This window comes from Felis catus, chromosome C1 (genome assembly GCF_018350175.1).
Source record: "Felis catus isolate Fca126 chromosome C1, F.catus_Fca126_mat1.0, whole genome shotgun sequence".
Classification (NCBI taxonomy): Eukaryota; Metazoa; Chordata; class Mammalia; order Carnivora; family Felidae; genus Felis; species Felis catus.
The window spans coordinates 167,885,303-167,910,755 of record NC_058375.1 but is presented as its reverse complement, the minus strand read 5'-3'; the positions used below and the strand labels follow the sequence as shown (position 1 = coordinate 167,910,755).

The following is a 25,453-nucleotide window of genomic DNA, read 5'->3' as shown; positions in this document are numbered from 1 at the left end:
TGCTTCTCCATCTGGCACCCCAATCCTCCTTATCCTGCTCTATTTTTTCATGCCCTTTATCATGTTATATTAAATTTAATATTGTGCAGAAAATGGCTCACATAGAAGAGCTACTGTTATTGTTCTTTAAAAAGGCTTGCTTGGGGGGCTGGCCCTCAGCTGGCCTGGTTAAGTTGGATTTTGGAATGTTCCCTATTTTATTTACTAATAAGATCCATTTGTATGTCAGGGGCACCGAGCTCTCCTTGCCTATGCTCTTTGTGAAAACGTGTGATTCATGGTGAACAACTGCTTTCTTTCTGAGAGTCTGGAAGTTTGGTAACATGTGGGTGATTGCATAGGGAGAATGCACCTATGTGACTGTCCCATAATAAAAACTCTGGACTCTTGAGTCTCAAGTGAGCTTTCCTGGGCAGAAAACAATGCCATTGCACATGTGTTACTACAAGTCATTGTTAGAAGAACAAGCAAGTTCTCTGTGACATGCCAGCCCATGGGAGAGAGAACTTTGGAAGGCTGTGTCTGGAAACCTCCAGACTCTGCCTGATGTGACCTTTCCCTCTGCGTATCCTGACTTGTATACGTAGCTCTGAGTACAACTGCCTCTGAGTCCTGTGAGTCTTTCCAACAAGCCACCGACCATGTGAATGATCGCGTGACCTTCAAAAAATATGTTCCTTGTTAATGTTTCCTCCCCCATTAGCATGTAAACTCCCCAAGGCAGGAATTTAAAAATCCCTTTAGCCCACTGATATATTATACACCCATATAAAATCCCTTTAGCTCATTTATATATCCCCAGTGCCTAGAACAATGTCTTCCCACATAATGTGTTCAGTAAATATTTGTTGAATGAATGAGTAATAAAGCAAATATTCTTCCACGAAACAGAATTTTTAATAAATAACGAAAATATCAATTTATAATCTCAAAGATATTTAAGAGGACATTGTTTCTATAAAGAAAGAACACTCTGCTACCAGGAAAAAAATGCTTTTAAATTAAAAGCAAGAGCTGAATTACAAACATTATAGTTATGGCAACAGTAGATTGCATACTTCAGAAATACCATAAACATGAATGAGACCACCTAGAGAAATTCTCCTAAACTCAGAAGGAAAGGAGGAAGAGATAAACATAAAAAGTAAGAATAAATGAATTTCAAAAATCAAAATTATAAACATCCAGGGAGAAGAAATCAAGTTATCTACACTAGACATAGTAGACTCACAATAAGTAATTGCTGAATGAACTGAATGAAACAGGAAAACAATCATACTGGTATCAATATATCCTTTTCCTATATAAAAACAAGTGAAGCATTTTAGAAGAAAAGATAGCGACATAACAATTCAATAGACAGGTGCGAGATTATATGTGGGGCAACAAAAAGACCTTCCCAGAAACTCCTTTATTCAGAAAATATAACAATTATGAACTCTTCCTAACATTTATGCAAGGAAATACTCCTGCTGACTATGAAATTAATCAAATAACAAATGCAAGTAGCAGAATAACCAGCATGATATGAAGCCATGAAATAATAAAAGCCTTTCATTAAATTAAGAAGACAGGGATTTAACTGTCATAACTTTATTTAATAAAGTTTGGTCAGGCTCCCCCTCTAATTTTTGTAGGTTCTGGGACAACAGAACAAAAAGAGGCCATGTACCATATTACCAAATAATTAGAAGTTAAAAAAATCAAGCTATCAGGATACAAAATCAACATACAAAAATCTGTTGTATTTTTACACAGTAATAACAAAATCTCAAAAAGACAAATTAAGAAAATAATCCCATTTACAACTGCATCAAAAAGAATAAAATACCTAGGAATAAATTGAAGCGAGGAGGTAAAGACCCATGCACTGAAAACTATAAGACATTGATGAAATAAACTGAAGAAGACACAAATAAATGGAAAGATGTTTAATGTTCATGGATTTTAAAAATCAGTGTTATTAAAGTGTCCATACTACCCAAAGAAATCTACCGATTCATTGCAATCTCCATCAAATTCTAATGGCATGTTTCACAAAAATAGAACAATCTTAAAATTTATGGAACTATAAAACACCCTCAATAGCCAAAGCATTCCTGAGAAAGAAGTACAAAACAGGAGGCATCATGCTCCCTGACTTCAAGCTATATTACAAAGGCATAGTAATCAGAACAGTATGATGCTGGAATAAAAAGAGGCACAAAGATCAATGGAACACAATAGAGAACGCAGAAATAAACCCCCACATATATGTCAATTAATTCACAACAACAATAAAGGAGCCAAGAATATGTACCAAGGAAAGAGCAGCCTCTTCAATAATGGTGCTGGAAAACTGCACAGCCACTGAAAAAGAAATGCAAAAGAATGACCCAAGCCTTAAAGACAACGAAACCTCATCAACACATGTAAAAAATATGGAGAGTTATATGAACAGAACTAGCAAACACACCACTAATGGTATAAACGAGGACTTGAAATAATGGAGAGATAATTCACGTTCTTAAATAGTCTACTGGATCATTGTATTTTCAACTTGGTTAAGCTAAAGTTCCCAGATGCCCCCTCTCTGTATGGTTCAAAGTTACAAGTGACCCAAAGGAATATTTGAATAGTATTTGAGAGGCAGAAGTTAAGCAGGAGCCATCGGTCTTTGAAACTGGTAACAGTTCTATGAAGTGACAGATACAGAGGTTTCAATGAGCTCCAGCTTGCCCCCCCCCCCCCAGCTTTTGCTCCACGTCCAGCACTTTTTCCTGACTGTTAACTTGCTAACCAATACTGGTTCCGGCCCATTACCAGACACCATCAAATTCTCTCCTCCCTGACTGTTACCCCTTCTATCACAAGGTGTAATTTATTTCTCCACTCTCTAACACTGGGCTAAATTTGTGATGACTTGACTAGCAGAATGCAGTGGAAAGTGATGTTCACAGCCTTGACTCCAGGCTGTAAAACACCTGGGGCTACCATCTTTGCAGTTTTAGAAGCATGCTACCATGCTAGAAGGGAAGTCCAAGGTATCTAGCAAGAGAAAAAGGCCATGTGGACAAGACCTGAGACATCTAAACAACAGTAAGAACTGAGACTCCAAACATGTGAGAGTCCTTCTCGGACCTTCTAGACCAACTGCAGCAGAGCTCCCAGTTGAATATGAGGACATAGGCAAGGTCAGCCTATACTGCATGGACCAGAAAAGAACTGACCAACTCAGCCTAGTCAGCCCACTGGATAGTGAGAAATAACTGTTCTTGTTTTAAACCACCAAGTTGTGTGGTGGCTTATTTCACAGCAATGGGTAATGATGTGGTTTGGAGTACTGGGGCTCAGAGCCAATGGCTAAGAAAGAATTCTGGAGAGGTCTTGGATGCCAAAAGGTGGTTTTTTAAAGCAAGGGGACAGGAGCCATGGGCAGAAAGAGCTGCACTGAGATTGTGAGGAGTAACTGATTATATAAGACTTTCTATCCTCTGGAGGGGAGGGTGATGTTAGGGCTCTCAGAAAATTGAGTCTATAGGTTTCTGGAGATTGCCTTTTTTCTTGTAGATCATTAAGACAGTCGCAAACTGATGGAGGCTCATGTCCTGCATGACTGTGATGTCTACCAGTTGACCATTTGTTTCTTCCCTTCCCTTGTTCCTGGGCAGCCAGAAGTGCCTGAGGAATGTCACACATATCCCCACTGGAGGGGGAGAGGATTGTTAGCTTGTACATCAGGTAACTGAAATGGGGAAACTTATGCTGTAAATATGACAGCACCATTCTACCCCCCTGACCCCCTTTGGGTCTCAATGAAAGAATTCTAAAGGTCATATGTAAGAATATTCAGTGATTTTTTAAAAAAAACTAAAATAATGAGGGGATATTGGCCCTACCAAACTTTGAAACATTTTTAAACTTTAGCAATCAGAAAAAGAATAACAGTTATCATTTACTGAATGTTTACTGTGTCTTAGCCATTGTTTAAAATATTGCCATGACAAATAAATAATGCTATTGTTCTTTATGTTTTCAGATAAAAATATGAAAGTAATTTTCTAAGCTTTTATGTTAATAATTGTAAGACACAGGGGTGACTGGGTTGGCTCAGTTGGTTACACAGCAGACTCCAGCTCAGGTCATGGTCTCGCAGTCTGTGAGTTCGAGCCCTGCGTCGGGCTCTGTGCTGACAGCTTGGAGCCTGGAGCCTACTTTGGATTTTCTGTCTCCCTCTCTCTCTGCTCCTCCCCTGCTTGTGCTCTACCTCTCTCTGTCTCTCAAAAATAAATAATGTTAAAAAAATTAAAAAAAATTGTAAGACATCAATGCTTTAGCTAAACTAGAATAATAGGAAAGATACTCAATAAAACTGCAAATGTATTGAGTTAGGCCAGGTCGGCCTGTCAGAGTTCACTAAAATAAATTAAGTATGTAAGAACACTGGGCCTGTCCAGGCATTGTGCTAAATAATAATCATCAGAACTAAAGAGCCCTCAACCTTTTGAAAAGTTTCCTAAGGGATCTAAGACAACTATGATTCTCACCTAAGGCAAAAAGATCAGGAGACAAGAATGAAAAGTCCGTGATTTCAGCCAGTCCGTCATCTTGCTCTGTATAACAGGGTGAACCAGGAAGAGAATCATCAGGGAAGGATAAAGTAAGGTCTCTGCTTAGCATATAAACTTTGCTGTGGGAGGAAAGCCCATCCCTGGAGGCAAAGAGCAGATTTCCTCCATTCATAAATTAAAGCTGGAAAAACCCTTTGAGATCAAAGAGCAATTCATTCATTTTGCAGATGAAGGAGCTGATGCCCAGTGGGTAATGTGATTTGCTCGGAGTCATTCACTGGTGCCAGAAACGTTCCCCAGACCCCAACTCCCACTCCACTCCAGATTGATTCTTTCTCTGTATCCTTTCTGCACCAAACCCACTTAGAAACACCCATCTCCAGCCCCAACCACTTCACTGTATGAACAGACAGTAATTTAAACAAGGAAGACAGCAAAGGCAGTGGCCGTCTTGTTCATTTTCTTAGCATCTAGCTCTATTCTTCTCCATGGAATAACACTCAAAGAGCACTGATGGAGCAAAGGAAGTGAAATGCGTATTAGCCAACAATTATCTTCAACTCTCCTCCATAAAGGCAAGCTATGTGTGAAAATAATTCTGTTGAATATGTCAATCGTCTGTTAACACCCAAGTATTCATTTCTATCTATGTTAATCAACTTTAAGACAAAAATAATGTTATTCTTTGAAAGTAAAGATTTGTTTTTCTGGCATAATTATGATTTTGCTTTCATAATTAATATAGTCATTATATAGAAGGAGTTACTTATTTTCATTTATCACCAAGAGGGCAAGATGTTTACTTATAAATAATGATTAGAAAGCTCTGAGGTGGGCAGCCTGCACTTTGCCTGAAGTGTCATTTCATCTGCGGGAATATGACTCTCAGTTCATGAAGCCACATTAAAACCATATGTTTCTTTATTTAAAGACACCTGTTCACAAGAGGCAATGCCAGGATAAAATTAAAATTCAAAAGCGATCAGAATGTATTACAAGTGAAGGGATGCTTCAGGACCACAGGTTTTTACAATATCCTAAACAAAGAAAATTCTCCCTAAAGCCCTCAGAGTGGCTGAAATACATACCATGTCGTAATATTTTCTTCTGTAAATAATTCTTAAACTAAATAGTTAACTGTATGCTTCTCATGTTTTCAGAAATTATCCTATCCTCAGCATCCCAGTATCGTTACACCAGAAAGTCTTGGATATTCCCTAACCCTCCTCAGCATTCTTGGCAGAGGCCACGTATCAGTGTTTCTTCAGTGGCACTTACACAATTTGGCTAGAAATTTTTCTGTTATTCAGGACTGTTCCATCAACTGCTGTCCACTAGATGTCTACAACATCCCCAGTCGTAAAGACAACCAAAAACATCCTCACTTTTCTCAACTCAGTCCACCAGGCTACACCTGGATCCCCCTGTACCAGCACAACATAGCCCACCCCTCTCTCAGTGTAGTTAAGTTGAGGCCATCATAGGCCTCACTTCATTTTCCCCTATTTCTCAGAGATTATTGTCCTTCACTGGATGTCTTGAAAACCACTGTTTCAGGTATTTTGTCCAGTTTTACTGTTTGTTTCAGGTAAATCAAAAGTCAGCAATCAGTTATTTTTTAAGTTTAATGTGGATGTGGATATAATTCTGACTTTTTTTTTACTAGATACAGGTTTTAATGGAGATAAGAAAGAAAGGAGACCTGAGACACCATGGGTTTCTGAAGGGGAGAGGACATTAAGGAGTGGAAACAAAGAGCAGGCGGACATCAGACACTAATCTACTCTACCTCCCAGGTTTTTCTAGGAATGGCCCAGGAAAAAAAGAGTTCAAAAACACTAGACTTTAGGGTTGTGTCAAGGCTTATATTTATGATTCGGCACTTACAACAATAAAAAAGCAATTCTTCACTCACGAAGACCACCTGTCCCAAGCTACACAAATAGGCAGCTTACATAAAGACACCTTCTTTATGATTAGTGCTCTGCAAATGGTCCTTAGGTCTACACCTGCTGATGAGCAGCTCCTTGCAAGGTGTCCATACTCCAATGTGGAAATAAAGTTATCAGTTCCCAGAATAGAAGAATCTATACACACCTGTGTTCTGCATATTGACCTCCACCATTTCCTCCCACCGTGTTCCTCAGTCTCCCTCAGGTCACAGAGCTTGTAATACTTACCAACTGACCAAAAGCAATCCCTGACACAGCACTGTCATTCTAACATACATGTTTTACATCCCATCCTCCTGAATAATGAAGCAGGCATGTGGAGGAGTTAGGGCAAACCCAGAAGTTTCTAAAGTAGATTCTTTTAGTGCAGTGAGAGAAGGGACACTTAATGAGGTTTTTAATTAGTTGAATACAATTTCCCAATACTAAGAAACATAGCACTATTTGCATATCCAGTGAAGTTTTCTTTATAAGGGTAGTAGGACCCTGGCCTAAATTTATTGGCAGGCTAGATGTAAAACCATTAGTAAAATAACAATCACTGATCCATGCCAGTGAGGAGACATGAGTCTTCTCTAGTGCCTGCCCATGGATAAAATGAACCAGTCCTTATCTCTTTACTTGAATAAAAACAAGATTTCTGTCATCTGAATGTTAATCCATGCAATCTCACAGATGTTATTTGAATGAACGGAAACTGTCAGCATGGCTCCATTTAAACAGCATGTTGCTTGGACTTTTCTGCCTGACAGAGCAGGGCTGAAATGTGGCAGGTGTGGATATGCCAGATGACATACTGAATCAGGCCATGCTCAGGGGGATGAGTCTGATGATGCAAGCCATTAAGAGGAAGGAAAAATTACCAAATAATAAATATGTTCTTCTTAAAGCACAGTCTCAATCACTAACTTAGAAGAGAAAAAATCTGGTCATGCCTGACAACCGGGTTGATTCAGAGAGTTGGCTAGGAAACCGCATAATATAACAAGCTCTAATCTGCCCTTTGCATATGGAGAACAGCAGCGCTTAAGATATCATTTCTATACAAGGCAGCTTTATGTGTGGTCTTCTATGTAAAGGGTAAATGTCATTTACAATAACAATAACAATAGATGTATTGTTACTGCAATACCTTCTATATACTTCAGTCCATGTTCATGTTCAGAAATAAAATGTACAGACACCATGAACTCTACCTCACATTTTTAGCCATACTCAACTACAGTCCATGATATTCAGTCATAGGTTTCAGCTCTAAAATTCCTAAGGTAATTACAAACATGGCATGAAGTGCAAAAAAAAGTCTCCTTGATGCTTACAAATTTAGTTCACTGCAAAAGGTTTGCCATTTGGCAAGCATAAGCCCTTAGCTCCAGTGGGCCCTCCAGTCAGCACATAGCATTCAAATCCCTACTGGGTTCACTCACGCTGGAAGATTTGCCTCAAGTTCCTGCTTAGTACTGTAGTGCTATTAGGGCTGTCCTTGTTAGTGAGGATTGTGAACCTGGTTAACTTAACTGTTTGAAACTGCTATGGAGAGGGGAAACCCTGCCCCTTCCATTCTCAGCTGTAGTCTGGAGTCTGGTTTGGAATAATGTGATGATCTGGAGAATTCATTCTGAGGCCTCCCCAGCTTCCCATATGAGCACTGCCTAAATCCTTCTACTGCTATCTACCATCTTCCAAATTAGACCACCGATGAGACAAAGTCTAGTCAGGGCATCGGACTGCTAACTACCCAACTTGAAGGCAAATCTTAGAGCAAAGATTCTTCTCTCTTGATCCACAGAACTCTGGATGACTCATGAGTAAGTTTCAGACAATCCATGAACCCTCAACGTTAATTCTGTATATTGATAGTTTGGGGTATATGCAAATGAATTTTCATCAAACTTTCAAAGAATCCATAGACCAAAAGTAGTTTAAGAACCATCAACCAGCAGAGAGACCTGTTTTTCCTGTCTAGGTTTCTTCTAGTCTTAGTTTCTTCTCCCTACTGATGAGCACCAATGAAATCCTAAAAAGTACAACAAATGAGCGAGATAGAATTGTAACAACTATAGAGCAGGTTTTATAGGTAAACTGTTATTCCAAAATGTCCCCTTTACTCCAACGTTTTCTTCACATTTCCTACTTGCAGTTAAGAAAAATCAGCAACTATTACTTAATGATATAATGTTCTCAAACAGCTCCTTAATGGATGCTTAACTGATTTTCATCCAATTAAATTATTTGCTTTCAAACTGCACAGGATACTAGAGAAAGGCATCAATTTCCAAGAATATCCTCTGCTACAAGCTTTCTTTTCCTTTGCTTTGCTGTTCCTACTCTATGGATTAAACTATGATCATAGTTTAAATGGGAAAAATATCCAAACTTAACTGTAGTTGACATGGAAGATTTTAAACACGTGCCAGTTAGCTTTATTTGAATGGCCTTTCTCATGTTGACATTGTGATCTTCAGAAACTGAAGTTCTCCTGTCAAATCACAATTCATAACTTTTCTCATTTCTGGTTTCTTTTTCCTTCCAGTTTTTATTGCAATAAAATACACATAACATGATATTTACCATCTTAACCACTTTTCTGTTCTTACTGATTTTTATAGACTATCATTCACAGCTACAGCAAAAGGCACTCTATTGTTTTTATTACATTTCATTTTCACCCCAACTACTAAATTTGTTAATTTATTTTTATCAGATAGTTTTCTTTAGTCCATGTCTAGCACTTTCTCACCCCTCCCTGGAAATGAAGTTAAGAAAGCTCAGTGGTTGGTTGATTCTGTAGGAAAATTACCAAGAAAAAGAAAGATTCCTCTTCTTGGATGGACCTTCCTATACTCTTTTTGTTTTTCTTTCAGTTTTTAACTCTTTACGGCCAAATAGTTGCACTATGCACAGAAACTCCTGATAAAAGCTAACAGCAAAGAGAAAATAGATTACATTGCCAATTATAGTAAGAATGAGGTCAAGGTCTGAAATTGTTTACAGTAGTACTTTTCTTTTTCATTATATCAAAAATTACAGTGAATGCATTAAGAAAAAAAGGTATATATTTGAAATCCTACTAAATAAATGCTGCCTTTTCATTGACTAATACATGAATAATTAAATTTAAAACTACAGCTTTCAACAAATGAATTCTCACCTGAAAACCTGAACTATTTTTTCTGAACAAAAAATCACAAAGATCAGGGATACGTGGGTGTGGGTGTGTGTCAGAACTGGCTCTATTTTTGTTGCTATTGATTTTTCAAAAGAACAATATATGTGTATATATACATATGTATGCATATGTACAGATATATATATGTACATATACGTATATACATATATACACATATGTACACATATATACATATGTATGCATATGTACAGATATATGTATATGTACATATACATATATACACATATGTACACATATATACATATGTATGCATATGTACAGATATATGTGTACATATACATATATATATACACATATGTACACATATATGTGTATATACGTATACATAGATATAGATATAGATACAGATATAGATATAGATATAGATATAGATATAGATATAGATATATACACATTTCTGTAGGGAACTGCATCAGCATTTCAGCATGGACACTGTCAGTACAGAGCAAAATGAAGGCTTGTGTATTAAAGAAGGTAAACAATGTTGGAGAATACAATGTATAAGGCTTACTTTAGAAGTGAAATTAAAAAAATATTAAAAACAAAACATAAAAACACTTACAGAGCTTCAGAGAAGCCTGTTCTTCTTTCCCCTAAGGTCTAGCCATAAAAGGCCTCACCCTACCAAAGCCCTGGGAAGAAGTAAAAACACATCTCCCCATACTCCATTTTCACCTATGGGATTATAATCAGGATCATAAATGTCTTCAAGATTGGGCAGCCCAGATAAAAAACTGAAACTCTTGTATATTTACTAACAGACAGTGTGGGGCCAGTGGTAAACTGAAGATCACAGCTTTCAAATTAAAGGAAGGAAGGAGAGAAGGAAGGAAGAAAGAAGGAAAGAAGGGAGGGAAGGAGGAAGCGAGGAAGGATGGACGGCAGGCAGACCATATTGGCCAAACAAAACACATCAACACAGTAAACTCAGCTGTGGTTCTATCTGTTTGTTCCCTAACACCTCCTCACACTCCCAAATTCAAGTTTCTGCTGCAGTTCTCATGGCCTGGGGAGGGGCTCCAACAGAATATGGCTTGATGGGGTTCTTAGGAACTGGAGTCAAGGGCTCCTGAGAGCGAAAATAAATAAGGCCACCATCTTGGGCAGAACCCTGTCACCCCCTTCCTTATCTCCTAAAAGTCTTGACAATTAGCCAAGCTAATTCTACTTTTAGTATTATATCTTTTGCTTCTGCCTAGGGCTCTTCTCTGGCCAAGTGAGAAACATGGTAATCTCACAGAATTTACCCTTTTCTCTTGGTCTTAAAGCAAGCATAAAACTATTTTTGTGGATTTTCTCAGTTTTATTTTTAATAGTTAAAGATAAAATGGGATTTAAAGATAAAATGTGACTTACATAATGCATATGTATATCAAATCACCATGATGTACACTTTAAATACCGTTAAATTTTATGTCAGTGATAGTGCAATAAAGCTAACAAATAATAAATGAATAAATAAAAACGTGGCTTAAAAGACTGCTACATACCTAGCTTGTTTTCTTCATCTTTTTCTGCTTCAATGCTAGTACAAAATAAAGAGGACACAGGTGATCAGAGCAGGGTTATGTAGTAAAATATGCCTCGTGTTCAGAAGAATCCTAAAGCAGTTCATAAGAACATATGGGGCATAGTCTCTTGGTAGGAAACTGAAAGGGGAAAGGGATAGTTTTTGAGAAATGAAGGGAAATATTCTAAAATTCTGAGACCAGTCCTAGGGCTGAGAGAGAACAAGGGTAAGAATGGAAACAGTAGCTGCCTCAGTGGCTTATAGGCTTACTCTCCTCCTGCTTCTCTTCAACCTTCTCTCTCTTGCTTCCATAGAATCTACGTTGAAAGATAGTGAGAGAATGAGCAATGGATGAGATGGCTTTGAGAAAAAAAAGAAAGACATGAGGTGAGAAGATCCTAAGATGGATTAGATAGAAGGGAGGGGGTGGCCTAAACCCAGGGGATTCTGTGTAGCCATTCTAATGAATGGGAAGGAGATCCATTATTAGTCTAGACCAACATCCACTGTTGACCATACCATCCAAGCAAATCCTTCATAGTCCCTCACCTGTATTCAGGGCAGGCACTCCACAAACAAAATAGGAATGATGTGAACTAAGCATTTCCAAAGAAATGTCCAAGGTTATCCAATATTTGAGCAGTGGTTTCATTCTACTTCCTGTTTTAATAGCATAGTTTCAGTTGTCATACAATTTTAGACTCAAACAACTGAGGACAACATTTGAAATATTCATTTGGTTTCAAACACAGGGCTGTTTGTGTCTCAGTGAGTGAGTGAGTGTGTATGTGTGTGCGTGTTTATTTTGGCTGGTTTACATTGCTGAAGTCAAGCAGATAACTTTTCTGTATTCCTTTAGAAAACAATTTAATAAAGAACTTAACTGAAAGGCAAAAACTCTATTAACCAATGAACAAAGGAATCCAGAAAAAATGAAGAGAAAGAGCAGAAGTTGGCCTGTAGTATTCATTTTTGTAAAACTAGCCAAAACATACTAACTGGAACTTGTGACCTTCACTGTTTCAACAGGGAAAAAGGAAGTCAACATCTCAGATTGACAATTTTGTTGGAAGCCTCTCTCAAGCAATTTTTAACTTGGTACAAATGTTTTCTGCCAATTAAAATTGTGTAATATACTCATAGATTAAAATATTCTTGGCAAGTACATCTCCTTGGAAAAAAATAAAGAGTTGGGTTTTTTAAGTGCTTAATTTAAGGATGTCTTAAGTAGGTCTAACAACTAAATATTCACTTTAAAATATAATAAACATTTTTAATTACTATTTTGGGGCTGAAAATGAAGACCCAGAAATTTCTCCATTATCAAAACAAAACATAAAATAATCTCTAATAATTTGTAACATAATTTTATAAGTCTGAGAATTTCTAAAAATTATTAAAGTCATTTCCTGTTGATCTACTATGAGTTGGTCTTTTGATCTGCTACAGGTCCAAGCATTGGAAACAAAATTAAAAAAAAAAAATCACTACCCTTTAGGTAATAAAGTTTCATCATCAAGTGGCTATGTAAATAAAACAAAGGACAAAGGATACAAAAAATAGATCATTCACATAAAAGGAAATCCACATGGACAATAAACATATGGAAAAAAAGTTAATATATAGGGCACCTAGGTGGCTCAATCAGTTAAGTGTCCAACTCTTGATTTCAGCTCAGGGCATGATCTCAAGGTTTGTGTACTCAAACTCCATATCTTCACTGACAGTACAGAGCCTGCTTGGTATTTTCTCTCTCTCTTTCTCAAAATAAATAAACTTTTTAAAAAAGATAACTTAAAATTCTTACGAGCATTAGGCTCTAGACTCAGGTCATTTAAAGTCAAATCTAGGTGACCACTTACTAGCTGTTTGGCTTTGGACAAGTCACTGATCCTTCTATACCTTTTCATCTGCAATGTAAATATCAGATATTCTAACTCACAGGGATACTATCAGGAATAAAGGAGACAATACACGTAAGGGATTATCAAATAATTGTCATGATATACGCACTCAATAAATGTTGGTTATTATTACTATTATTAGAAAATAGACTCAACCTTATTAGTAATCAGGAAGCTGTAGATTAAAATAAGATTTAATTGGGGCGCCTGGGTGGCGCAGTTGGTTAAGCGTCCGACTTCAGCCAGGTCACGATCTCGCGGTCCGTGAGTTCGAGCCCCGCGTCAGGCTCTGGGCTGATGGCTCGGAGCCTGGAGCCTGTTTCCGATTCTGTGTCTCCCCCTCTCTCTGCCCCTCCCCCGTTCATGCTCTGTCTCTCTCTGTCCCAAAAATAAATAAACGTTGAAAAAAAAATTAAAAAAAATAATAAAATAAAAATAAAATAAGATTTAATTTTACCATTTTAGAGTAGCAAAATTTTATAAAGGAATTGATAGTACCCAGTGTTGCCAAGACAGTAAAGAAAGTGGTACACATATATACAATTAGTAGAAATATATATTGGTTCTGCCCCTCTTGATAGCAATTCAGGGTAAAGGAGGGAAGTGGGCTATGGGAGAGAAGAAGAGAGGCAAATATATATATATATATGCAGTGTTCCTAAGTACATCTTACTAAGGACATTTTTCATCATCATCATCATTTGTTACACCCTACTCCATGCAAGTCATTTATCAGAAGTTGTTCATTTACTGTATTTGACAAACCAAAATAAGATCAAAAGAAACTGAACACACACACACGCACACACACACAATCCTGTATTCATGTGAGCCCCTGTAAATCTTTAAATTGACTCTATATTTAATAAAACAACCATGTGGTATCTATAGACTCTTTATTGTAAATAGTCCTTGATATATAATACATAATCTATTTTTTTTTCTTTCTGCCTCTCTCTTCTTTTTCTATTGGGAAATGTTTTCAAGACTTCATTCTTCTAATCTGAATCAGACTAACTTCATACATTATGGTGGGGAAATTCCCTTGGCCACAACCTTTTATAAAAATAAATAAAACATAAAATAATAAACTATTAAGTAGTAGCCATGGCATGGTAGAAAGAAAACTAGTCTAGTCAAGAAGGCTGAGTTGTGCCATTCTGACACCTCAGGCAGGTTTCTTAACCTGGCTGAGACTCAATTTTCTAATCTGTAAAGCATAAGAATGTTATGATTTCCTAAAATCATAATGGGAAAAATATACCATCCCCAAACTGATTTTTGTTAATATTTGAAACAATTGTCTCCCCTCAGTCTCTATGGCAATAGAGATATGATCTTGCAGAGGCCTCGCTTGATTTCATCCAAGTTCAAGAAGAACAAGACCTTCTCTAGATCAGTGCTGAAATGGGATTCTCCAGTATTAACATTACCATCATTGTGGGGAAAGATTAGGAGGGAAGAGAGAGTTGAGAGAGGAGAGACGTAATGATTTTTAAAGGGCATCAAAGTTCATTCTCTTGATTTGATTCTCAAGGACAGGGAAAAACAAAAGGATTATAAATCAAACCAGAGCGATCAGTTCTGTCTTTACTACCCCTGGAAGAATAACATCAAGAGAGACCCAAGAAGGGAAAATGGGGTGAAAGAAGTCTGGGAAGGGAAGATGGAAGGAAGCTCAGGTCTAAACCTATCCTAGACCTTAACCTAGCATAAAAACAATCCTTCAGATCTTAGATATGATGAAACAAGAATGAAGTATGAGCAGGTGCAGTGGTTGAGAATTTCCTTTGTCTAATTCTTAATGCTGCAAGTAAAGTCCTAAGTGACTCAAAGGGCATTTGAGATTTTGAGATTGAGGATTTGGTTTTAACTTGCTAAATGAAGTTTCAAGCTTTAAGGTCATGCAAGATCTGGAATTGGCTCCCATCTTTATTTCCTCCCTGCCTCTTCCTTCCAACACACACACACACACACACACACACACACACACATACACACACACACAATATTACATATCCATATATACTTCCTGTGATAATCTTTTAAGAATTTTTTTTAAGTTCACTTATTTATTTTGAGAGACAGAGAGAGAGAAAATTGTAAGTGGTGAGGGGCAGAGAGAGAGGGAGACAGAGAGAGAGAGAGAGAGAGAGAGAGAGAGAATCTCAAGCAGGGCCTCCACTTACTGTCAGTGCAGAGCCTAATGCAAGCCCAAACCCACAAACCTTGAGATCATAACCTGAGCTGAAGTTAGATGCTTAACATACTGAGCCACCCAGGTACCTCCCTGTGATAATCTTTAACTCTTTCAGTCTTAACGTAGATTAGGACTCTGGAGACAATGCCCAGAGGCCTGGTCTTTCATTCCATGGGGACTCTAGATATGGACAACCTGTTATTTTTTAACAACAAGGTTAATTTTTTATGTTTTATTTGTGTTTGAGAGAAAGAGAGAGCAGTAGAGGGGCAGAGAGAGAGGAATACAGGATTTGAAGCAGAACCCAATGCAGGACTCAAACTCATGAACCGTGAGACCATGACCTGAGCTGAAGTCAGACACTTAACCGACTGAGCCACCCAGGTGCCCCTGGGACAATCTGTTCTAACAAGAGTTTGGAGCTTTGGGAACACAGCTTTTGTTATTTTTTCACCCCCCAGATCAATAGCGCCTCTCTGGTAACTCTGAGTGTAGTCAGAGTCCCCAAAAGAACACTTCCTCTTAGAATTATTGCTTCATTTGGGGCATTAAAACTGTCTATCAAGATTGCTAAGTTTCTAAAGGTGTATGTTGTAAACCAGGAATCCCTACAAACAACTCAAAATAAGCGTTCTATAGAATTGCTGCATTCCCAAAGATTTATTTTCAGTAACTCTGGGGAACAGTATAGGAAGTACATGGAGTACTCATTTGAATCATTAAAAGTGATAAATGTCCACCATTACTTGCTGTCATGGGTTGATGCAATCTGAGACAGTGTCCCAAAATAACAAATGGTGTTATTTAAAAATTAATTAGGTAATACATAACATTTTTACTTTTATATGTTTTTAAGATCCAGAAATTGGTGAAGCCCAGTTTAATGTCAACAGGGCAGAGTTAGCTGTAGGCAAATTTATGAAATAGAAAAGTTTTCTTTGGCCCCCTCCAAACATCATCTACTCTATATTCTGTTACTCTGTGAAGAATCCTCAGCACTGAAATCCCTCTTAATGCCTTCTGGTAAGCCAGATACTCCCATGTAGTGTCCTTCTCTGACTGGCCCACCCTAAGTAGGGCTTCATTAGTTAGGTCTTTACTTCACAGTAACTTCTAATCAAAACTTAACTTGTCATATATTCTACTCTTATTAGACTCTTTTATTTTAGCTTAAAAATTGTTTATGACTAAGAAGTGAAAGTCTGTTAAGCATTATTACTCATTGGTTATAGTTATATTATTAAACACCAATATATTAAAAAGAAATTCATAAGATCTGCAATATATTTCCACAAGACCCTTTGTCAGCATTAGTGAAAAAGCAATCATCGGCAACACTCTCACTTCAGATGCCTCCAGCAAAGGTTAAGGGTGTGTTATGTATCCAGGTACAAGGCCATTATGAAATGATGCCTTGAACTCTCTCTTCCCCAGTATAAACAAATGGAACATTTTATGGATGAAATTAAAGGATCATAGAAATATGACATTACATCCTGCATTTTTTTCTTCTCTTTGGCAAACATCTGGGGATCCAGCCTTTTGTTTTGGGACACCTCTGACTATACCTAGCTGAGGGAACAAGGTTACTACCCCAGGGAAAGAAAGGACCTCATCTGGATGTCCAGACCTGGGTCTTACGGTAATTTTAAGGGATGGTCATAAAAGAGGTACCAATATTTAACTCGTGGGAAGAAAAGTGGAAAAATACTCAGGATAAAAGCTCTGTTTAGAAATAGTGTCTTTTGACTAGGGATGTTTTCATCCTCATACCTCTTGAGAATGTAAGTTCCACAATAGTGACTAGAAGGTAAGTGGGTTTAATGGTAGCAAATACGGTTTCTGAGAGAGTAAGTCAGTCTCCTCCCCCAAGAGTAAACTACATTTTTCTATCATTATTTCTTATTCCTTTCTTGTTTTGTTGCTTCCACACATAATACCAAAGGAAGAAATCAGTCCCTCTTTATCCCCACTTCATAAGTTGAATTTCTCTTTGTTTTTAGAATTTGGTAAGCTAAAAAATCTCTTTCTCCTCTTCTTGCAGTGAGAATTTAGCCTCCATCCTCAATCATTGGAAATTAGATCACTAGAAATCCAGAGGTTTCAGAGTAAATAATCTTGACAAAATAAGTTCATATCTGTTGAAACCTTCAGACCCTGTCTGTGGAGACCTTTCACCTTGCACCATTTTCCCATTCAGCACCAGAGGCACAATGATCTTGGCCTGTGGTATTTGAGTGCCTTTAAAAAGTGAGATTATAAAAGAGTTATTAGATGGATACGAAAGGAAAAAGAGACAATTCAATAATAGGTGGAGACTTCAATACTCAACTTTTAATACTGGATAGAACAGCTATGCAGAAGATTAACAAGGAAATAGAAGACTAGAACAACACTATAAATCAACCGGACTTAACAGATACCTATGTAATATTTCACCCAACAATGACAGAATATACATTCTTCTCAAGTGCATAAGGAAGATTCTTTAAGATAGATCACATGCTAGCCCATAAAACACACCTCAAAAACTTAAAAGGACAGAAATAATACAAAGTAGATTTTCCAATCAAAATGGGATGAAAGTAGAATAGAAAAAGATTAGAAAAATCCTCAAACGTGTGAAAATTAAACAACACACTCCTGAATAATCAATCCTTCAATGAAGAAGTCAAATAAGGAACCAGAAAATATTTTGAGATGAATGAAAATAAAGACACAACATACAAATGATAGATGTATCTAAAGCAGTACTTAATGGGAAACTTTTATCTGCAAACGCTTATATGTAGAAAGATCTCAAATAGTAAAGCTAAGCTTCCACCTTAAAACACTAGAAAAAGAAGAGCAAATTAAATCTAAAGGAAGAAAATAATAAGAATTATTTTATTAATAAAAAGTATAACAGGAATTAATGAAATAGAGAATGCAAAGACAATAGTGAAAAATCAATTTAAAAAAACCTGGTTCTTTATAAAGGTCAACAAGTTTGACAAACCTATGGATAGATTAACCAAAAAAAAATAGAGAAACTTAAAATACTAGAATCATAAATAAAAGAGAGGATATTACTACCAAACTTAGAGAGGGAAAAAAAGTATTACAAAGGAATACTATGAACAACTGTACACTAATAAATTAGATAATTTTGATGAAATAAACTCTTTGGAAGACACAAACTATTGAATGGATTCAAGAAAAAACAATCTCAAAATATCTACAACAAGTGAAGGGAATGAATTATTAACCAAAACCTACCCAAAAAGGAAATCCAAGCCCAGATGGCTTCACTAGTGAATTATACCAAAGAATTAATAACAGCTCTACACAAACTCTTCCAAATAATATAAGAGGATGAAACACTTCCCAACTCATTACCTTGTATTACCCTGATGCCAAAACCAAACAAAGACATCACAAGGAAAAAAACAAAAAACAAAAAAAAACTATGGACCAATATTTCTTAAGAATACAGATGCAAATATCCTCAACAAAATACTAGCAAATTGAATCCAGTAACATATTTTTTAAAAAATGATACTCCATGACCAAGTGGGATTTACTCCAGGAATGCCAGGTTAGTTTAACATCTGAAAATCAATTAATTTAATGCATCATATCAATAGAATGAAAAATTAAATCACACAATTATCTCGATAAACACCAGAAAAGCATTTGACAAAATCCAGTAACTTTTCATGATAAAGCCACATGACAGTGAAGGAATACGAGGAAACTTCCTCAACCTGGTAAAGGCCACCGTCAAAAAACATTATAGCTAACACCATACATAATGGTGAAAGACTAGATGCCCTACCCCTAAGATCAGGAACAAGACAAAAATGCTTTTTTCAGCACTTTTGTTCAACATTCTACTGGAGTTCAAATTAGGACAATATAGGCAAGAAACAGAATACATCCAGATTCGAAAAGAAGAAGTAAAACTATATCCAAAGAAGGGCACCCGGGGGGCTCAGTCCATTAAGCATTGGACTTCAGCTCAGGTCATGATCTTGTAGTTTGTTGAGTTTGAGCCCGGCATCGGGCTCTGTGCTGACAGCTCAGAGCCTGGAGCTTACTTCAGATTCTGTGTCTCCCTCTCTCTCTTCCCCTTCCCAACTCACACTCTGTTTCTCTATCTCAAAAATAAACATTAAAAATAAATTTAAAAACAATAAATAAATAAAAACTATGTCCAAACACAGGTGGCATGATACTGTATAAAAGAAATCCTAGGGAATACACTAAAAAATTATTAAAACTAAAAAAAAATTAATTCAGCAAGTTTTCAGAATATAAGGACAATATACAAAAATCAATAGTATTTCTATGAACCAGCAATGAATAATCTCAATACAAAAATAAGAAAAACATAATTTTTACAATAGCATCAAAATGAATAAAATACTTAGGAACAAACTCAACAAAAGAAGTGCAAAACTCATAGGGCACCTGGGTGGCTCAGTCATTTAAGCATCTAACTTCAGCTCAGGTCATGATCTCACCATTAGTGAGTTCGAGCCCCTTGTAGGGCTCTCTGCTGATAGCTCAGAGTCTGGAGCCTGCTTCAGATCCTGTATCTCCCTCTCTCTATGCCCTTCCCCCACTCATGCTCTGTCTCTCTCAAAAATAAACATTAATTTTTTAAAAAAAAAAGAAGTGCAAAACTCATACTTTGAAATTTACAAAACACTGTTGAAGGAAATTAAAGAAAATCTAAGCAAATGGAAAAAACATCCATGAGCGTGGGTTGGAAGACTTAATATGGCAATACTCCTCAAACTGATCTACAGATTCAACAGAATGCCTATGAGAAATTCCATCTGACTTATTTGTAGAAATTCACAGGCTGATTGTAAAATTTATATGTAATTACATAGGATCCAGAATAGACAAAACAATCTTGAAAAAGAGTAACAAAGTAGGAGTACTTATATTTCCTGATTTTAAACTTACTACAAGTCATTGGTAATCAAAACTGTGTGGTACTCACAAAAGTATAAACATATAAATGAATGGAATAGAACTGAGTCAAGAAATAAAATCATATGTCTATGGCCAACTTAGTTTTTGACAAGGGTGCCAAAACCATTTAATAGGGAGTATTTCAACAGATGGAGGTGGAATTACTGAAGAGCTATGTGTAAAAGATTTAAGCTGGACCTTTGCCCCAGGATACACAAAAATTAACTCAAAATAGATCAAAGGCATAATTGTAAAACTATAAAACAAAAAAAAAGCAAAGGATATGTTCCCTTGGATTTGAAAAAGATTCTCAGATATGACATCACAAGCACAAGCGACAAAAGAAAAATAGATACCTGAATTTCAGCAAAATCAGAAATGTTTGTGCTTCCAAGGATACCACTGAGAAAGTGAAAAGCCAATGCACAAAATGGAGACAAAATAAATCACGTATCTGATAAGAGACTTGTATCCAAAGTATACAAAGAACTTTTACAACTCAGTACTAGAGAGACACGTAAGCCATTTTTTTAAAAAGAGGTGAAATATTTAAATGAACGTTTTTCCAAGGAAGATATCGAAGTGGGCACCAACCACATAAAAAGATATTCAACACCATTAGTCATCACAGAAATGTAAATTAAAACCATGGCATATCACTTTGTACCTACTAGGACGTTAGAATCAAAAGCCAGATAATAACAAATGTTGACAAGAACGTGAAAAAAATCCAAACTTTCCTAGACTGCTGGTAAGAATGTAAAATGGTGCAGCCACTTTTGAATAGCAATTTCTCAAACATTTAACCATAGAGTTTAAATAAGTTACCATATGATCTACTAATTCCACTTCTTATACCCAAAAGAACTGAAAGTAGGCATTCAAATAAATAGTTGTACACAAATAATTAAGCAACACTGTTTACAATAGGCAAGAGGTGGAAATAACCCACATGTCCAACTGATGAATGGATAAATAAAATATGGTATATCCATACAATGGAAATATTATTCAACCATAATAATTAATAGATTAATGATACATGCTCCAGCATAAATAAACCTGAACACATCATGCTAAGTAAAAGAAGCCAGTAACAGAAGACTAAATGTTAATTATTCCATTTATAGAAAATATCCAGAATTAACAAATCAATAGAGATAAAAAGCAGATTACTGGGTGCCTATGGATGGGCAGGGAGTAAAGAGAAACAAGTAGGGATGGTAATACTAAAGTGAATAGGGTTTCTTTTTGAGGTCATGAAAATGTTCTAAAATCTACTGTTGTAATGGTAGGAGTCATTTGTGAATGTACTAAAACCCTTTGAACTGCACGTTGTAATGGCACAATTGTACGGTATATGAATGATCTCTTAGTTAAGATACTTTTTAAAAACCATTGTTCTGAGGGCGCCTGGGTGGCTCCATCTGTTAAGGGTCGAACTTTGGCTCAGGTCATGATGCTTCCGTTTGTGAGTTCGAGCCCTGCATCAGGCTCTCTGCTGTCAGTGCAGCAGACAGATCCTCTGTTTCCCTCTCTCTCTGCCCCTACCCCACTCTCATGCATGCTTGCTCTCTCTCTCTCTGTCCCTCTCAAAAATAAACATTAAAAAAAAAACAGTATTCTAGTTTGAAAACAAAAGTTATTGACTCCCAACATAAAATAATTAAAAGTCTACAAAATAAATGTGATGTTTATTTCATTGATCATTAAATTTAATATTAATAACAATTTAAGTTACCCAGTACAATTTGTAGATTAGATTGTCTCATTTCAAAATAATTCTCTAGTAAGCATTATTATTCTTTAGAAATCAGAACCAAACACAAATAATTTAAACAACAAAACTATAAAAAGCATTTACATCTTGTTCACTGTGCAGAAATTATACTTAATGAGATGTGGGTACACTTATGAGTTCTTCGTAAGATATAAAACACAATTTTCAAGAGCTAAGTGTTGCACACTAAAAAACTCTTAAAATGTCCCTGCTTTTACATGTCTTTCCCCACAGGCACATGCCCAGACATTGTGTTTGTCAGTAAAAAAGCCTTACTATTGCAATGTCATTCCTCTTGACTCAACACATTTTCGTTTCCAGGGACTCTTGGCCCCAGCTTTCTCCTCAGGTTTTGATCATTAATTCTTTTTTGTCATCTTTCAGCACACCAAGGCTTATGCTTTCAAGTAAGAAATATGGAAAATGTGAACTGATAAACCTATAACATGGACTGAACAGATAAAGCACTACAATATGGATTAGCTCATTTTCATGCAAATGTCTTTATTAAGAGAAAATGTCTTTGTGTCAAGAAAGAAGGGTTAAAAGTGCTAATCTATAAATACCTGAAATGAAATTCGTACAGTACATAAAATTATTCCTCTTGAAATAAAATTATAGCTATTAAGTATTTTAAATGTGGCCAATCATCAAGATAGAAAGCTTAGAGACACTTTGGAGATAGATTATCCTAGGTTTGGATCTCTTGTCTTTCATTTACTGGTTGGATGATCTTGAGCCAGTTGCCCAAATTCAGTTCTCTTATTTTTATAAAAGAGAGTAATAAATTATTCATACATCGTAACATTATAAGGGAAAAAAAAGGACTATGCCTAGCAAAAATAGGTATTCAAAAATTTTTCCTATCTTAATATTCTATAAAATAGTGATATCCATAATGGCACCACTGGCCATTCAAGAAATGTTGATTCCTAACAGGAATGCTTGATTCCTCACAGCTAAAAAGATTGATTCTGTTTGTTCTAAATACACACAGATTGATCAGACACTTGGTAGACGACAAATACATCTTCTCCCTACTGCTTCATACTCCTTAACCTTTTATAATATCTAATAAAATAGTTCCCAAAGAGCTTCCTGTGAAAACTGAGGAGTATAGACTCCAGAACAGGGCAATCACTGGAGCACATGTGATAATTAATAGGCAGCAGGCACTCAAGTTTACCGACAGTAAAATAATTGGTCATCCCTCCCTCTCTGGTGTAGCACTGCATCTACAGACTATCTTACATCATAGGGATGTCATGAAGAACTAAAGACCTAATAGAAACTCATAAGATGATTACAGGCACCAAATGCCTACTGAATTAATGAAAGATAAATAAAGCATAAAAGAAGTAAAGGAAGGGAAGGAACGAAGGAAAGACAAAGTTATCCTCAACAGTAGAATAAAGAAAAAGCAACTTGAGTAAGGTCAAGAAAACATGTTAAATAGAATACTTGAGAGAAGCCTTCTAAATGTTTCTAAATATCTGACGTGATTTTATTTATTTCAACTTGCATTTCTTTCTATTTTTCACTTTCCTTCACAAATCAATTCTTGTGAAACTGTCCTGTACCTATAATGGAAGGGCACACACATAGTGATAGAAATTTTCTAATGAACTATGGCTCAGAAGATAGATTCTGACCTTTTCATACACCTTCCCTGGATCTTTTCAAAGTTAAGCTTAAAAGAACTGGAGTCAGGAAGAGTTGGGGATTGATTTAGTTAAGTCTATTTCTAAAGAGGTCTGGAAATGAACCATATGGATGAGAACGGGATTTACTTGTTTGTGTTTATATTTTCTCTTTGGCAAAATAAGACTATATATTTCCTACTAGTGGAGGAAGGAAAGAGATCGTTTTGAAAGTGTCTTTATGGTCAAAATGATTTATGAAACAAATGGTGGTGTATCTTCAATTAATATAACAAAATCTAAACAAAGAGTTGAAAAACCACATAATATTTTTACAGTTTTTAAAATTGTGATTAAAACTACATAACATAAAATTTACCATCTTGGAGAGTGTGGCCAGGTGGCTCAGACCAAGCAGGGTTTTCCTTACCAGCAGATTGAGTAGAACGCACTGCCAGTCTTGTAGTCCATTCGCCATGGCTTCTTCTGATATCCCCGTGAAAGAACTGGAGAAGTATGCCTCAGGCCAGGCTTTTAAGCTGATTCTCAGCCCTCAGTCAAATGAATCTGTCCCAGAATTCCCCCTTTCCCCTTCAAATAAGGATCTTTCCCTGGAGGAAATTCAGAAGAAATTAGAAGCTGCAGAAGAAAAACACAAGTCCCAAGAAGTCGAAGTCTTGAAGCAGCTTACCAAGGAACGAGAACATGAAAAAGTGCTTCAGAAAGCAACAGCAGAGAACAACTTTGGTAAAATGGCAGAAGAAAAGCTGACCCACAAAATGGATGCCAATAAACAGATCAAGAGGCACAAATGGCTGCCAAACTGGAGCATTTGCGAGAGAAGGGCAAGCACATGAAGAATGTGAAGTGTGCAAGAACAAAGACTCCAAAGATCCTGCTGATGAAACTGAAGCTGACTAATTTGTTCTGAGAACTGACTTTCTCCCCTTCCCTTTCCCAAATATCCAAAGACTGTACTGGCCAGTGTCATTCCATTTTTGCTGTCCTGACAAATATTCTAGAAGCTAATGTAGGACTATATAGGTAGATCTAGACTGTATGTTGTTGTTTTAGAGGCGAAAGGGGAAAGACTCTTCTCCTAAAGTGTTTCTCATGTAGCTATTTTTCTTGTTGTATCTTTTCTATTTCAGTACACTTGGCTGGGTTAATGGCTAGTACAGTACTGGCTCTGTAAAAAAAACATGTTTGTGAAAAGAGTATATAGTGGCTTCTTCCAAACTGTTAGATGTTACATCTGTTCACATTTAAATCCCAATTCTGTCCTGATCTTACCAGATGCTCCTGTACTTAACTGGCTAATAAAACTGCATAGTGCTATTGAAAAAAAAATTACCATCTTAACCATTTTAAAATTTACAGTTCAACAGTGTTAAGTATATTCATATTATTGTGAAACAGATATTTGGAACCTTTTCATCTTGCAAATCTGAAACTCTATAATCATTAAACAACTTCTATTTCCCCCACCCCAACCCCTGATAACCACCAGTGTGCTTTCTATAAATTTTATTATTTTAGATACCTCATATAAAAGGAACCATATGGTATCTGTCTTTTTGTGACTGGCTCATTTCACTTGACATAATGTCTTTAAGGTCCAATCATGCTGTAGCATGTGAAAAAATGTAAAAAGGATCCCCCTCCTTTTTAAGGGTGAATAATATTCCATTGTATGTATATATCACCTCTTGTTGATCCACTCACCTGCTGATAAACATTTGGGTTGCCTCCACTCTTAGGT

The 25,453-nt window shown here is 36.5% G+C and overlaps 2 long non-coding RNA genes and 1 pseudogene across 2 annotated transcripts in view; 1 reads left to right on the top strand and 2 right to left on the bottom strand.

The window, feature by feature from the left end:
• LOC123379192 overlaps positions 1–25,453 on the bottom strand; it is a 236,429-nt gene that overhangs the window by 167,493 nt on the left and 43,483 nt on the right. The gene's annotated exons all lie outside the window — the stretch shown is intronic.
• LOC123379193 lies at positions 1,917–9,728 on the bottom strand. Its single transcript, XR_006583374.1, has 2 exons — positions 4,527–9,728; positions 1,917–2,349 (listed from the first exon to the last, which is right to left on the bottom strand). It is a non-coding gene; the product is annotated as an uncharacterized LOC123379193 (long non-coding RNA).
• Positions 24,068–24,682, top strand: LOC101081069 (annotated as a pseudogene).